Source organism: Hemicordylus capensis, chromosome 4 (genome assembly GCF_027244095.1).
Source record: "Hemicordylus capensis ecotype Gifberg chromosome 4, rHemCap1.1.pri, whole genome shotgun sequence".
NCBI lineage: Eukaryota > Metazoa > Chordata > Lepidosauria > Squamata > Cordylidae > Hemicordylus > Hemicordylus capensis.
Genome location: NC_069660.1, coordinates 113,544,558 through 113,561,049, shown reverse-complemented (window position 1 = coordinate 113,561,049; position 16,492 = coordinate 113,544,558).

Here is a 16,492-nt window from a genome sequence, read left to right as displayed (position 1 = left end):
TAAAGCAGATTTTCTTTTGCAAAGATACATTTCATGTCTGAGTTTCTTCCTGTTCCCTGTCAATTGCAGTTACTTGGCATCTTAAAGATGAGATGCCCTGGGCTTTTTTCAAGTGACATTCCTTGTGGATTGCATGGTAGGGATATAATGAAAGGTTGTAGGCCAAGTAGCTCCCAGTAACATTTTGAATAACAGTGCACAATCCTAACAATGGGTTTCAAGCAAAACTCCAACATGCCTCACTTCAACATGCCTCACTTAACCACCCCCCCCAATGATTTTTTTAAAAAAAGATTCAGCTTGTTGCCAGCTCCATAGCTGCCATGTGACACAGCTCACCCCTGCTAACTGAGCAAAGAGGCACCTTTGTAAAGAGGTGTTTCTCTTTATTTAGCAGGGGGAGAGCAATTGGCTCTATCCATCCTCAGCACAGCATCCCTCCAGTGGCTGTCGCTGGTATCTATCTTACGTTTCTTTTTTAGACTGTGAGCCCTTTGGGGACAGGGAGCCATTTTATTCATTCATTCATTTATATCTATCTGTCTAGACCTCTTTGGGGACTTTTGTTGAAAAGCTTTTGTTGCTGAAGTGTGCTTACTTGAAAAAATAGTGAAGATTACTGCTATATAGTGTTGACATATTGGCTGCTGACCTGAACCTGATAACTTTATTGCTCAATATTAGGATAGGAGAGATTTCTGGGGAAAGGAGAAAGGAAAATGTCCCTTTCCCTTTCCTCTCTCCTGAATTGCTCCCAAATAGTGTGAGAAGTGGAGTTTTTTTAAAGTACTGGCACAAAATCCCTGACAGTATGGCTTAGTATACTCTGGCAGGCCAATTCATTCTCCCCTCCCACATTTTATTTACCTTTTCTGCAGCTGACACCATCAACATGCCAAAGCTTTTGGAAGCCACAGATCATAAATTCTTGTTACACTATTTTCTGGGCTACTGTATTATTGTTTCACATTTCACCCCTCAGCCTGCTTGGTCTGATTAATAAATTACTCACATGAGGTTTAGACCCGGAACATCTGTTGGAGCTGGGATTCAAGAGAGCAAAATCTCTGGTATACCATTGTCTTACTGATATTGAGTTACAGAATGAGACTTCTCTCCTCCCAAACTCTTACAGGATTTTAAAATCATGGGCAGGAATTGCTGCTGCACCATATTTATCATCTATCACCCTTTCTAAATTCCATTGGGCCTTTACTAGGGCTCACTTTAACGCCTTACCGTCAGCTTTGATTTCAGCACTGGCCTATAGAGGTGCATTTATGTGTCCCTGTAATGCTAATGAGATTGAGTCGGTTGCTCATGTTTTACTTTATTGTGAATTTTATAGTCTCAAGTCAGTCTTTATTAATACAGCCAATTGCCAGAATTACAAAAATAAAATCATTTAGAATTAACAACTTCATTCCGAATAACACCACAAATATAACAGAATTTAGCAACATTGAGTAAGTACTCCTCTTTACAATCCTTTAAAATTAAATTTAAATAATCCATTTCAGTTAATCCTGGAAACAGGATAAGTTGAGGTGAAATATCTTTCTTCCTAATGTCACTGTAAAATTGGCAATACAAAAGAACATGAGCCGTCGTCTCAACTTCTCCCGATCCACACAGACAAACACGGCAATGATAAGGAATATTTTGGAATCTCCCCTGCAGCACAGCTGTATTCATGGCGTTACAATGGGCCAAAGTTAAAGCCCTATGAAATTTAGGTACTGTAAGAAGAGATAAATATCTAGCTGGAGAATAGCTTACAGTTTCAACATTCAGGAAAACACCCCTAGGAATCAGACTCCTGTCAATCTGAGCTTCCACATCCAGAATCCTTTCCTTAAGTCTGCCCCTAGCCTCCTCATAAGGCAAACTAAGAATGGCTGCAGGTGAAAATCCATAATACTGCAATCTCCCTTCAATAGCTTCCAACCAGGCTGAGCGATAAGAATCTTAAAAAATCAATGAGACAATACCAATAGGCCTAAACATCAATTTGAGCCAATAGCTCAAAATGAAAAACCACGCCCAAGCTTCAACCTTAATCAATCCTGCCTCAAGGCGCAGTACTACTCTGGGCACACAACCAGGTACTTGGAAGATGTTTTTCAGAAAGGTCGATTGTATTGCCTCAACTTTCTCAAAATTGGAGTATAGCCCCAATTGAACACCATACAGTAGTTGAGCCCTTACCTTTGCATTAAATAGTTTGATGGCTGCTGGAACATACTGAGCACCTCTAGTGTGGAAAAAGGACTGGATCAAATTAGCACTTCTTCTTCCACTCTGGATAACATAATCTCTGTGCAACAGTTGTGATCCAGTAGCAGAAAAAACAATCCCGAGATATTTGAATTGTTTCACTTGTTCAAGTTGGACTCCATTAAAGAACCAGCGATGTAAACTAGGGCACATTGCAAATACTACAGTTTTAGTTTTAGAACAATTAACTTCCAACAGATTCAACTTACAATAATCAAGGGCACGCATAGCTCTCCTTAAACCCAATTAAGTTCTAGATAGAATTACTGCATCATCAGCATAAAGCAAAATGGATAAACATCTTGTCCCTAACTTAGGAGGATGATGATGCAGTTGATTCAAGTGAGCGATCAAAGAATTAATATATAGGTTAAACAGCAAGGGAGCCAAGAAGCATCCCTGTCTAACTCCTCTAGATACCAGTACTTCCTTAGTAAGATGCCCAGATCTAGAACAACAAACTCTAATCCAAGAATTATCATGAAGCTTATGAATGAGGCATAAAAGATGATGATCAATTGTGGATTTAGACAGCTTAGACCATAATTTATCACATGGGATCAAATCAAATGCAGCCCAAAAATCGATAAAGGTGGCAAAAAGGGCAGCCTTATGGGCAAGCACATATTTCCCAACAAGATGTTGAAGGATTAAAGCCGGATCCAAAACTGATCGATCCGCTCTAAATCCAAATTGCTCATCCGATAGAATGTTTTCTCTGTCGCACCAATCCACCAATTTACTATACAAATGCCTAGCATAGAGTTTAGAAATAGTACTAAGTAAACTAACTGGGTGATAGTTCTCTGGGAGTCTCCTATCTCCCTTTTTGTAGATAGGAATAATGATCACTATGCCCCAATCACTCGGAATCTGAGTAGTTCAGTCTATAAAAGTGAATAGGGAAGCTAAAACAGGGGACCACCAAGCCATGTTACTCTTAAGTATCTCTGCGGTAATATGGTCAATACCTGGGGCTTTGCCTGATTTCAACTGGGTAATAAGAGCATTAATTTCACTGCATGACACTGGAGGCCAGTCCGATGATGGGGCCGAAGTGTCTGTTGAATGGTAGACTAAATCGTCCTCCTTTTGGAATAAACTCGTGAAATGTTGCTCCCAAACTAATGGGGGAATTACATAATCAAAAAGAATAGTATTGCATCGTAACTGACAGGTAATCAGTCTCCAAAAGACTGCAGAGTTTCTAGCTTTAGCTGCCATAATTAATTGATTCCAGTCAGCCTTAACTGCTTCGCCCTTTTTACGCTTTATAAGAAGTTTATAAACTTTCTTCTTATCTGTCGCCTCAGCTAATGAGGCAGAGGTCAGAGTAGTTCTGTGGACCAAAAGGGCAGCAGTAAGTTGGTGTTTAGCTTTGTAACACTCCTCATCAAACCACCCATGGGAGCTTTTTGAGATCCCACCAGCTCCCCCAGGCTTTGGCCGAGTAAGAATAGGTTGTAGGGCCTGTATAATTTTGTCATAAGATCTTAAAAAGTCTGGCCCAAGTTCACAACCACCAGATAGTATAACTGAGCGAAGCATATCAATGTTACGAGAAGTTAGTAAGGAGTCCACCCTAGCACCCAAACTATCTGACCATCTCACCCGAGGGACAAACCTCCAGATCAGAAGTGGGGGTACAAATCACATCCAATTTAAGTGAAAAATCAAAATTTAGGAGTATTTCCCCCGGGAGGTGGTCACTCTCACCCCGGATGACAATTCTAAAATTTACCAGCTGAGAAAAAAGCGAAGGCGAGATAGCCATATAATCAATTGTTGAAAATCCAGCACTAGACCAATATGTATATTCAGCTGGATAATCACCATACATTGCCCCATTAAGAATATGCAAATTTAGTTCATCAAAAGTTTGTAATAGGCATAGCCCAGCAAAATTTCCCTTGGAGTCCTTAAATTGACGAGTTAACAATGGGTATTGAATTTCCCCATCAAATGAATAAGATTTAAACTTAGCAAATAGTTTTTGATTGTTGTCAGCCAGCCTAGCATTGAAATCGCTGGCAATCAACAAATGCACTTGAGGATACAAACATTGAAGACCTTTTATATATAATTTCAGTTTAGACCATATTGTCTTAATGCAAACAATCCGATTCAAAGGTGGAATGTATACATTAATGAGTAATAGGAGCAAGGCCTTAGATTTAACAAGAAGGGCCATAGCAAACTGGTCACAACTTGGTAGTGAAAGACATTCAAAACTGAGAGCAGTGTTAACTGATATGCAGAGACCACCAGTCGCTCTGCCTCTATTCATTGGAGGAATAGCTGCAAGTGAAAAGGTAACAAAACTATTCAAATACGGGTCCTCGGTCATCCAAGTTTCCTGCAGAAAAAGGTCAGCATCCGCCAGAAATTTCCGAAATTCCAAATCCAGCAGTTTTGTCCTTAGTCCGGCCACATTCCACGAGAGACTTTTGAGAAAACGGCTCTTACAAAGTTGTCAGTCAGAATGCTCAGTTACAATATTAGCATAATCCAAAAATTGCCTGTGTTCCATAGCCAGACCAGTAAAATCAGCAAATGCCTGAAGATCCTCCATCTCAGGCTGAAATGACTGGTCTAGCAAAGAAGGAAGAAGAGCTGGAAAACCAGAATCTTGCAAATTCAGTAGGGCAGGCATAGGAGATAGTGCTGCCTTAGTTTGAATAGCTTCCTGCAAAGGTCGACGGAATGAACCTGAATTTAAGAGTAACATACATTGATCAAAATGTGGATCTGCAGAGAAAGGCAATACTTGACCCTCCAATACAAGGTCCCTCTTGTCTTGGGATGAACTGTCTAATAGGATTGGCAATTCTGGCAAAGTATCCGATTTAATACAAATCCTCTGACTAGACTCCAGTTCCTCCTGCATAACAATTAATTGTTCATCTATTCCAGAGGCGGAAGGAGAAGAATGATCAGAAAAAGAATTTATCTCTGATAAGGTCAAATGCTGACTACTATTCAATTCACCCGGAGAAATACTAAGACTGTTTCCAGAGTTATTAAGGGACTCGCAGTCCATCTTAGCAGATGAAGTTTGCAATTGATTCATAGCAGAGTCAGCCAAAGGGAAAATGTCCTGAACAATATCTTGAGGGAACACAGAGCATTTAACAGCTGAAGTGAGATTCCTATTTGACACTTCAGGAGAGCTCTTCCTTTTAAATGAATTATAATAAACATCAGCAAAAACTCTTTGAGGTTGAATGTCGTAGGGTGATTTTCACTGGGCAGAGAGCTCCTGCCCCGATGACCACCAATAGGCAAGACCTCCATGGTGTTGGAAGTGAAGGACTATACGCTGTCTCTTGTTTCAATGACATAGGAGGACAGACTAGTGAGTCAGAGGGCTAGAGGGTCAAGACATTGGTCATCCCTTCTCTACTGCTCTGACACTATCCCTTTGATATGTAGATTGCTACTCTTAGGGACTTACTTCCAACCACTTCCTTCCTCTTCCCATTTCTTCCCTTCCTTCTACTTTGCAACATGCAAGCTCCTCTCTCCCTGCACCATGTGTGCAGAGATGCAGAATCCATCTGCATCCAGCTAGCTAGCTAGAAATCCTGTCTCTCCATTTTACTATCTAGAATGGAGTTCACTAATAAATACTCCTTATATTGATTTGAAACTATGAACTGGCTCCAAGTTATTTTACTCTCAGCATACATACGTGCCTAACCAAATCCTGCTGTGTTGTGCCTCTGTGCACTCTGGTATAATGAAAAAGGGTTTCTCTTACCAGAGAGAATTCCCAACATGTGGTAGCCTGCAAACTCAGTAATCTGCAAGTAGGCTTCTTGGCCCAAAAAGGTGAAAGAACATTCCTTAGCTTTGTTTTATAGGACGTAGACTTCCGGTTAAATCAAAATGAAAGTCTAGTGCCAAAGAAAACTGTGTACTTTCCTGAGAGGTGATGCCTTTCAGGAGACTGAAGAATCACCCGCATAGAGTAAGGGAGCCATGTTTCACTGTCCACAGCCCACAGTGAAGATACCGATCCTTAATGCTTCCAATACCGATTGGAAATGGCTCTCCAGTGGGCTTAATAAATAACCATAGCATAGTGTGGCCTGCACCCATGGATCCTCTACCCTTATATGTGCCATCCCCGGTTCTATGTGAGCTGCTTAGGGAGTCCCCGTGCAGGATGGAAATTGGCCTTAACGTACTAGGTCACTGGAGCATTATGTTGCAAGCTGCTCCGGCATGCCCGTATACCCAACATTCGGGGACCGGGGGTAAGCTCGTGGGGTGCGGGCCCCCTTACCAGGGGGTCTTTACCCACCAGATGTGCCAGCGAAGAAGCCCTCCCTACCAGCTGCTGAAGTTTAGGCGTGAGCCCCTCTGTGCCCCAAGTGGGTCCACAGTCACTGTTGCAGTCCTGTCTCACCTGTCTTGCAAGGCCTGCCAACCTCCGATCCTGCATCCTGATCCAAGTTTCTGCTACAGAATTCAGAATATACTGCATTACATCGGCGAGACTTAAATTGGTTTTCTCATATCTGTAACTGGAATGTAAAATTCCAATGTGGGACAAAGGCTAAAGAGAGAATATTTGGCTTTAAAACTGAGCATCAGCAGAGTTCTGCTGGATCAGACCAAAGGCCAACGTGGCCCAGCACTCCCACAGGAATAGACCAAAAGCCATTGGGAAACCTAGAAGCAGAGACAAAGGCGACAGCTATCTTTTGCAGTTGCTCTCGAGCAACTGGTATTAAGGGCGTTGATTTCCCCCCAAATTAGATGAGGAATGATATGTCGAGTGGTGCCTTTCAGCATCTTCCTATATCACTGCAACAGGGATCCGAACCCACAACCTCAGGCTCCCTAGGCAAGCTATTTCCCTGCTGCACCATTAGGAGAGCAACTGATGCAACTGGTATTCGGGGCATTGATATCCCCCCAGAATTAGACAAGGAATGATATATGAGATGATGCCTCTCAGCATCTTCCTGTATCGCTGCAACGGAGATTTGAACCAGCAACCTCATGCAACCTAGGCAAGTTACTTCCCTGCTGAGCCAGAAGGTGAGGCATGTGTAAATGGATCTCATGCTGACCCCAGAGAAGGCCACCATTTATTGCCTGCAAATTTCACCAGGGATAGATGTAACATGGAAACTCAAATAGCATCAAAATAAGTGCTACCTCAGGTTTATTGGGGGTGTTGGTGGAAATGGGCCAGCAAGGCCTGCAAGCTGGGACAGATGCACAGTGATTAGGCTCCGCTAGCCTAACCTTTTGGGGTTCTCGCTCTCCCTCCTCTTTTCTTTCTGTCTTTCTTCTTTTTTTAAAAAAATTCAAGCCAACCCAGTGAAGCAGCCACCCTTCCCTCTCCTGAGCCTCCATGTGCAGGACCGACCTGGGTCGGGCTCACACCCGGCCAGACTTTCCTACTGTCCCCCACCGCCTCCTGGCCTAGGCCAAGGACGCCGCAGAGAAAATAGAGATGGGGGTGTGCAGAGCTTCCAAGAGGAACCGCCAGCCCTAGCCCTGCTGCACAGCAACAATGTGCACAGTGGCAATATGCTCTGGCTGCCCTGGCCTAGCCCGCCAGTGATAGGTGCCCCCCCCCAACCAGGCCGACACCACCATCCCCTTGCAACACTGCCCCCCAGCAACCAAACCTGGGCCAGGTTAGAACCCGGCCAGCTGCTCCAGCAGTTCCCGCTGCCTCGTCCGTGCCCAGGCCGCCCCGAGGAAAGCCCCATTGGTGGCAGCCTGCTGGTGGAAGCCTTGAGGGGCCTAGCCGCGCGCCCACTGGTGCCGCCTGTAAAAAACTGTGGGCCGAGCTCGCAAGCTCACTGCTGTGTCACCAAAAGTCCCGGGCACTCAAGAGCTTCTCTGTTCACTTCATTGTAGAGAGCATCTTATCTCATGTATCATCCATGATGGATTATCTGAACTGAATATCTGAACAGTAAGGCCAGTAGTACCTCAATAGCCAATTTGAATGTTACATCTCTATCTGCTCTCTCGTCTCTGAGGGAGGGCAAGATGCCTCCTTTGTCTTAAGGAGGATGTTATTAGACCACTTTTGAAGAAACCTGCATTGGATCCCTAAGAGTTAGCTAATTACAGACCTGTTTTTAATCGCCCATGATTGGGCAAGGTGATTGGGCGGGTGGTGGCCTTTTTCAGCTCCAGGTAGTTTTGGATGATGCAGACTATCTAGACCTATTTCAAACTGGCTTTCATGTGGGCTAGGGAGTTGAGATTGCCTTGGTCAGCCTGATGGATGATCTGGCTATTGACAGAGGGAGTGTGACTCTGCTGATCCTTATGTATCTCTCTGTGGCCATCGATATCATTGACCATGGTATCCTTCTGGACCACCTGAAGGAGGTGGCATTGGACAGAACTGTTTTACAGTGTTTCTGTTCCTACCTCTCTGGTAGATTCCAGATGGTGTTGCTTGGAGACTGTTTTTCTGCAAAGCAAAAACTAGTGTGCACTTCCACAAGGCTCCATAATGTCTCCAATGCACTTTAACATCTACATGAAACCACTGAGAGAAATCAGGTTTGGGGCAGGGTGTTATCAGTATGCTGATGACAACCAGATCTATTTCTCCATGTTGAACTCATCACGAAATGGCATAGCTTCCTTTAATGCCTGCCTGGAAGAAGTAATGGGCTGGATGAGGGATAACAAACTGAAGTTGAATCCAAATAAGATGGAGGTAGTGGCTGTGTCATCTTAAGTGGCAAAGTGGGGAAATGCTTGACTAACAAGCAGAAGGTTGCTGGTTCGAATCCTCACTGGTACTATATCGGGCAGTAGCGATATAGGAAGATGCTGAAAGGCATCATCTCATACTGCGTAGGAGTAAGCAATGGTAAACCCTTCCTGTATTCTACCAAAGGAAACCACAGGGCTCTGTGGGCACCAGGAGTCGAAATCAACTTGATAGCACACTTTAGCTTACTGGCTGTGGGGAGTTGGGACCCGAGAGGTAGTTTAGACCTGCCAGTTCTGGATGGAGTTACACTCCCCTGAAAGATCAAGTACGTATCTTGGAAATGCTCCTGGACCCCAAACTCTCCCTGGTTTCTCAGGTTGAGGCCATAGCCAGGAGCACTTTTTATCAGCTTCAGCTGCAACGTCAGCTACATCCATTTCTGGAGGTAACTGACCTTAAAACAGTGGTTCATATGCTGGTAACCTCCAGGCTTGACTACTGTAATGAACTCTTCGTAGGGCTGCCTTTGTACATAGTCTGGAAACTACAATTGGTACAGAATGCGGCAGCCAGATTGGTCTCTGGGACAACACAAAGGGACCATATAACACCAATTTTAAAAGAACTGTACTGGAGGCTGATATGTTTCTGGGCAAAATACAAAGTGTTGGTTATCACCTATAAAGCCCTTAATGGCTTGGGCCCAGGGTTTTTAAGAGAGCATCTTCTTTGTCATGAACTTGCCACCTGTTATGATCTTCTGGCGAGGTCTGGTTACAGTTGTCACTGGCTCATCTGGTAGCAACCCAGGACTGAGCTTTCCTTGTCACTGCCCCAGGGCTTTGGAATATGCTCCCCACTGAAATAATGGGATCTTTTTCTGTTTTCAGGAAGACCCTCAAGACTCACCTATTCTCGCAGTCTTTTAATTAGAATTAATTTTAATAATTTGTTTAATAACTGTTTTACACAATTGTTTTTATTGTGTTTTGTGGATTTTAATCTGTGACTTTTATATTGTTGTTAAATGTTGTACACTGCCCTGAGATGTATATATCAGGTGGTATAAAAATATGATAGATAGATAGATAGATAGATAGATAGATAGATAGATAGATAGATAGATAGATAGAAGAATTGTGCCTATTTAGCCAATAAATAACCACAAATATTCCTCTTAATTTCTTTGCATGGAAGCAGTTTTTAAAAGATGAAGATATAGTGGCCAGTAAAGCTTATAAATGTAACAAACTTCTGAATCCATTGCAACACACCATATTGTATCTGTAAAATACAAGGTACATTGAAAAACTAAAGTCTGTTCCCCATGTACTGCTCAGGATATCACACTGTTAGTTAAGTGATGGTGGGAATAAGCCCCAGTGAATCATCAAGGAAACCTGCATCTTGGTGAACTAACTGTGAGATTACATTCATATACACACTTACTTCGAAATAAGCCTAGCTGAACATCACAGGATTTACTTCCACATAAACATGCAAAGAATAGGACTGTAAGACTCTGCTGGTTTCAGCTGTTGATGAAATACGGGAGATGATTTTGCTTTTTTCCCCCTCCTCAGGTTAAAGTCAATGTCCATTATTTGAACTGGCAGAAAATAATCTGTTCCTGAACACAGTGGTTCTTTTATCTGACCTGTAACCTGCAGTCACTGTGACCTGATGCTGTGAGATCCAAAGTATCATATTTACCACTCAGCCCATTCATAATCAAATTAAGAGAGAGTGAACATGTGAGCTGCTATTACAAAACTATTGTGACTTTCAAACTTAGAAAAACAAAGGGACTCCAGAGTACAGGAAGATACGCTAGACTCACTTCACTGCTCTGTTCAACAGGTTTTATAGCAATGCTGCTGCCCAAGAGAGCTGTTTCAGTACAGCTGAACTTTACACAACCTTGTGCAACAGTGTTGCCACGTGTGTTAGGCCCCCGGTGTGGTGCAGGTGGGTCGGCACCATTTGCATTACTCTGTGGAACATGTCGGCTGCTGGTTTGTGAAGTCTTATGAACAAGAGTCAGTTATGTCTTCATACAAGAAAGACACAACACAACTGCAGTCTCTGAGAGAGGCTGTAAATTCTCAAGAAAAGATTATGAAGTAAGTGGGAAGAAATTCCCAGGGCCCTCATCAACTCATGCAATATGGAGTTGAAAGGCATACCATCTTGCTGTCTAAACAAGCCACCTTCCTTGACCCACTCTTCCCCATATTCCTGAAATACCCAGACAGTATGTAATGTTCTACCCTTACTCTGTCTCTGCATCTATCTCTCTTAAAATGTCCTTTTGAAATTTCAAAGTTTTGTATTTGACATTAAAATGCTTCTTTTGAAATTGATATACAGATGGCCCTCGTTATTCATGCAGATCCTATTCTCTCCTATAAGCACAAATACAGAAACGGTGAATAACAAAACCTTATCCCTAGAGAAACAAGGTTCCTTAAGCTTAAACAGGGGCCCAAAAAAAGCACAAATAAAAGGAATAAAGCACAACACCTTGCTCACCAGACCTCCAGCTACCCAGAAAGGCCTCCTAAAACTGCAAATCCTCCAAATTTTTGTGAATTTTGCAAATATTCTCAGATTTTTTTAAAGAGCCACAAAATGGCTCTCTGATGCAAAATGGCACCTGGGAATGACATTGGAAGTAATTTCCTGCCACTCAGGAACTGCAGATAGATGAATTTTGCGTATCTTTAAAATCTGAGAATACAGAAACTGGGTTTCTAAGACCCAGCCACGGATACATGAAACCGTGATCCACTAAACTGTGGATAATGAGAGCCTCTGTACTTAGCCAAAGTCAGAGCACAGACTCAATCAAACAATGAAGCGGTTCTCACAATCAGTGGGAACCGCCTGGGGATGGTGAGCAGGGAGAGCAGGCTTAGCCCGCTCTCCCCGCACACGAGCAGACAGTCTGCTCTGGGCGGCCACAGTAGCTGCCCACACAACTGCCAGCTCTGTCACGGAGCCGGCGGGGGCTGGGGAGTTTGGGGGCCTCATGGCCCCCAGAAGCTTCAGCACGACCTGCGCGAGTGTGCAGCGCATGCTGGAGAGACCCCCGAGCCTGGAGGCTGCTTTTCAGTCTCCTGGTCGGGGATCTCCTCATGAGTAGCCATGGTGCGGAGTGATTCATAATGAGGAAAGGTAATTATACACCAAAGAATCCAAACACTTGAAAAATAGTGACCGCACATTTTGCACCATAACTCCACTTCTACAAGGGCTAGAGCTCAGCCTTTTTTAAAAAAATTAAAGCTGGGGATCCATATTAGGGTTAGGGTAGGGTGACTTCAAATCCCCATTACTTCCTATGGCAGAAATATACAAAATCTGTAAAAACTAAAAAAAATCATGAAAAATCAACCAAGTGTCCTGCTGCCTTGAAATTTGGATGGTAGATGTAACCCATGTCGACCTACCCACCAACCAAATTTGGTGCCCCTAGGACATTTATAAGTGGTATGAATTGATCCATATCTGAATAAAATCCAAATCAAATCTTGGGTGATTTGGGAGGACAGATTTGGACACAAAACAAATCAGGGGTGATTTGATTCAGGCACAATCAAATTGAAAAAATCAATTCATGCACATCCCTGATTAAAACCAATTTTTTAATGATTATCTAAAATGAAGTGTGTTCAGGTTTTTTAAAAATTCACCAAGGAGGGAGACTGACAAATCATCTCTAGGGGGACATTCCAAATATGTGGATTCACTACCTAGAAGACCCTTTCTGTGGTTCCCACCAACGAATTTGTGCCAGTGGCAGGACTGAGAGCAGGGCCTGTGATGAAGACTGGATGACCCAGGCAGATTCATATGGGCAATATGGATCTCAGACCCAAACCACATAGAGTACTGAAGGTCAAAACCAGCACTTTGAATATGACCTGGAAGTAAACTGGAAATCAGTAAAGCTTCTGTAGGATAAGTCTATCACTTACATAGAACTAGCACCTACAATCATCCTTGCAGCAGATTCTGAACCAGTTGAAGCTCCCAAACCATGTTCAAAGGCATGCCCATGTGGAACACACAGCAGTATAATCCAGTTTGGATGTAACCAATGCACGCATAAAGGAAGTCAGATCAAGTTTTGAAGCTTTCTCTGGGAACAACACAAGCAGATTTGGGGAGGTAAGCATGCTTTTCTACACAAAACAACGACAACCCTTTTTTTCTTCAAACAGGAGGAGGGGAGACTTTGAGGGGCTGGTTTCTCTTTAAGGGACAAGTCCCAGTGTGTGTGTCTGTGTTTGTTTTTTGCCAGGGCTTGCTTTGGGGGCTCTGTGGCATTTCGTTGTTGTTTCTCTCTGCCCGGAGAGGGACAGAGGAAGGGGTCAGCTAGGGCTGTCATAAGTCACACCTGGTAGGAGATGGCACATTCCTGTGAGCCACATTCCTGTTTCAGTATGGAGCCCACTTTATTTAATTGTTTGTCTATTTATTTAGATTTATCCAAAAATCTAATTTACCCATCCAAAAATGGCTCAGGGTGGTTCTATAAGTAGGCGAAGGCCAGAGAGCTTAATGAACAGGGTTTGCAAACAGGGCACTGGAATTTTGTGTGGAGTTCAGCGGGGAAGTATGCGGGGGAGCCTGAAATGAGTCCCCTTGATCACAAGGAGCCCAGTGGGGAGCAAAAGTAAGTACTACTCCCTCCTTCATATTCTTGGGAAAGGAAGTTTAAACTGTTAAATAGCTGACCAATACAGCTAAGACCTAACTTTCTAATAATCTCTAAATACTCTAAACAGCCAACAAAACCAGTTATGAAGATAGAAAGCCATCAGGAGAAGGGGCACTTCCCAGTGTATTGCCAAAGTGAACTGTAGTTTTATTTGGTCGTTATTTGGTCGTTGACCATAAATAAATGAGTTCAGTTCAGTTCAGTTCCAGTGTATTTCACAGAGTGTTGCACATATGACTATTTGCTCCATGGGCAGAAGTAATGGGTGTGTGCTCGGTGCTCCTGGCTCTTAGGGAACAGGTTCATTCCCTCGAGACCAAGGTGGCAGAGAGCTCTGGAGCTCTCTGGAGCTCCGAGAGACAGAGAGGCATGTGCAAGAGACCTTCAGGGACATGGTAGAGGCATCCTAATCCAAGGCTGATAGCCCCTCTGCTGTCAGGGAGAATGAAGATCTTGGGGAAGAAGGACATCAGTCTGAGGAAGATGGAAATGCTCCTTTAGAAGGGACCCCTTCCATGGATGATGAGCACATATCCTCTCAGGGATACTCCTCCGGGGGGTGGGAGCCTTCTTGTAATAGGTGATTCAATCATTAGAGGTATAGAGAGATGGGTCTATGACCCACATGTAGACCGCACGGTGATTTCCTGTCTGGTGCGAAGGTTGCGGACATCACGCAATGTCTAGATAGGCTGTTAGGCAGTGTTGGGGAGGAGTCAGCTGTCGTGGTGCAAATTGGTAACAATTATTTTGGGAAATGTAGTTGGGAGACCCTTGAAGCCAAATTTAGGCTCATAGGTAGCATATTTAAGTCGAGGACCCCCAAGGTGGCATTCTCAGAAATGCTACCTGTTCCACATGCAGAGTTAGTGAGACAGGCAGAGTTGAGGGGTCTCAATGTGTAGATGAGGTGTTGGTGCTGGGAGGAGGGGTTTAAATTTGTTAGGCACTGGGACACATTTTGGGGCAAGCAAGGCCTGTACAAAAGGGATGGGCTGTACTTGAACCAAGATGGAACCAGACTACTGGTGCTTAAAATAAGAAAGGTCAGAGAGCAGCTTTTAAAATGACAGTTGGGGAAGAGCCGACAGGAGCTGGGCAGTATCCAGTTCAGCAAATGCATTCCTTAAGGTGCAAGGGTGTAAAAGATTCAGATAAAACTTTCAGATAAAAGGGGACAGAGGAGAACCACATAAAAACCAGACAGAAGGATGTGCTAGCTGGTCAAAGAGACCAAAGAGCCAAAAGAAATACAGCACACACCAGGCAAGAGATTCTATGTTTAAGTGCTTATATGCCAATGCCAGAGTCCTCCAAGCCAAAATGGGTGAGCTGGAGAGCTTGGTTGCTAACACAGAAATAAGCATAGTGGGCATAACAGAAACATGGTGGAACAGTGAGAACCCGTGGGACACTGTTATCCCTGGATATAAACTCTATAGAAAGGACAGGGAGGGGCGCCTTGGAGGTGGAGTAGCACTGTATGTTATAGAAAGGATAGAATCTAACAAGGTAGAAAACCTAGGAGGACTGGAGTCCTCCACAGAAATCCTGTGCGTGACAATACAAGGCCTGAAAGGAAATGTGCAACTGGAGACATGCTATCACACTCTGGATCAAAATGCTGACAGTGACTGGGGGTTGCAGAAGTAAATCAGGGAGGCATCAAGCAGAGACAGGGCAGTAATAATGGGTGACTTCAATTACCCACACATAGACTAGGTAAATTCACAGTTAGGTAATGTCAAAGCTGTCAAATTTCTAGATACGTTGAATGAATGTGCCCTAGAACAGTTTGTCTTGGAATCAACCAGAGAGAAGGCAACCTTGGACTTAATCCTGAGTGGCACCCAGGACCTGCTGCATGATGTCAGTGTCATCGACCCTTTAGGAAACCGTGATCATAGCGTGATTAAATTCAACATACATGCAGGGAGAGAATCACCAAGGAAGTCTAACACAGACACTTTGAATGGCAAAGTGGAAACTTCTCTAAAATGAAGAGTTTGGTGAAAAGAAAACTGAAAGGGAAAATTAGGAAAGTCACTTCGCTCCAGAATGCATGAAGTTTACTCAAAACCACAATACTAGAAGCCCAGTTAGAATGTATACCAAAAAAGAGGAAAGGTACCACCAAGACCGAGAGGATGCCAGAATAGCTAACAGGTAAAGTCAAGGAAGCTATAAAGGGGAAGAAGACTTCCTTCAAAAAGTGGAAGGCCTTCCCAAATGAAGAGAACGGAAAGGCACACAAACTCTGGGAAAAGAAATGCAAGGTGACAATAAGGGAGGCGAAAAGAGAGTTTGAGGGACATGGGGCAAAAAGCATCAAGGGGAATAGCAAAAACTTCTTTCAACACCTCAAAAGCAGGAAACCTGCCAGGGAGGTGGTTGGACAATGAGGGAGTGAAAGAGATTATTTAGGAGGATATGGAAGTTGCAGAGAAGCTAAATGAGTTCTTTGCATCTGACTTCATGGCAGAAGATACCGAACATATGCATGTTCCTGAACTGGGCTGCTCAGGGAGAGAGGCTAAAGAACTGAGTAAGAAAGAGATGATGACATTCTAAACTGTTTGGAAAAATTAAAAATTAGCAAATCACCAGGGCCAGATGTCATCCATCCAAGAGTCCTTAAAGAACTCAAATGTGAAATTGCTGACCTCCTTGCTAAAATATATAACGTATGCCTACAATCAGTCTTTGTACCAAGGACTAGAAAGTAGCTAATGTAATACAGATTTTCAAAAAGGGATCTAGGGTGATCCAGGAAATTACATGCTGGT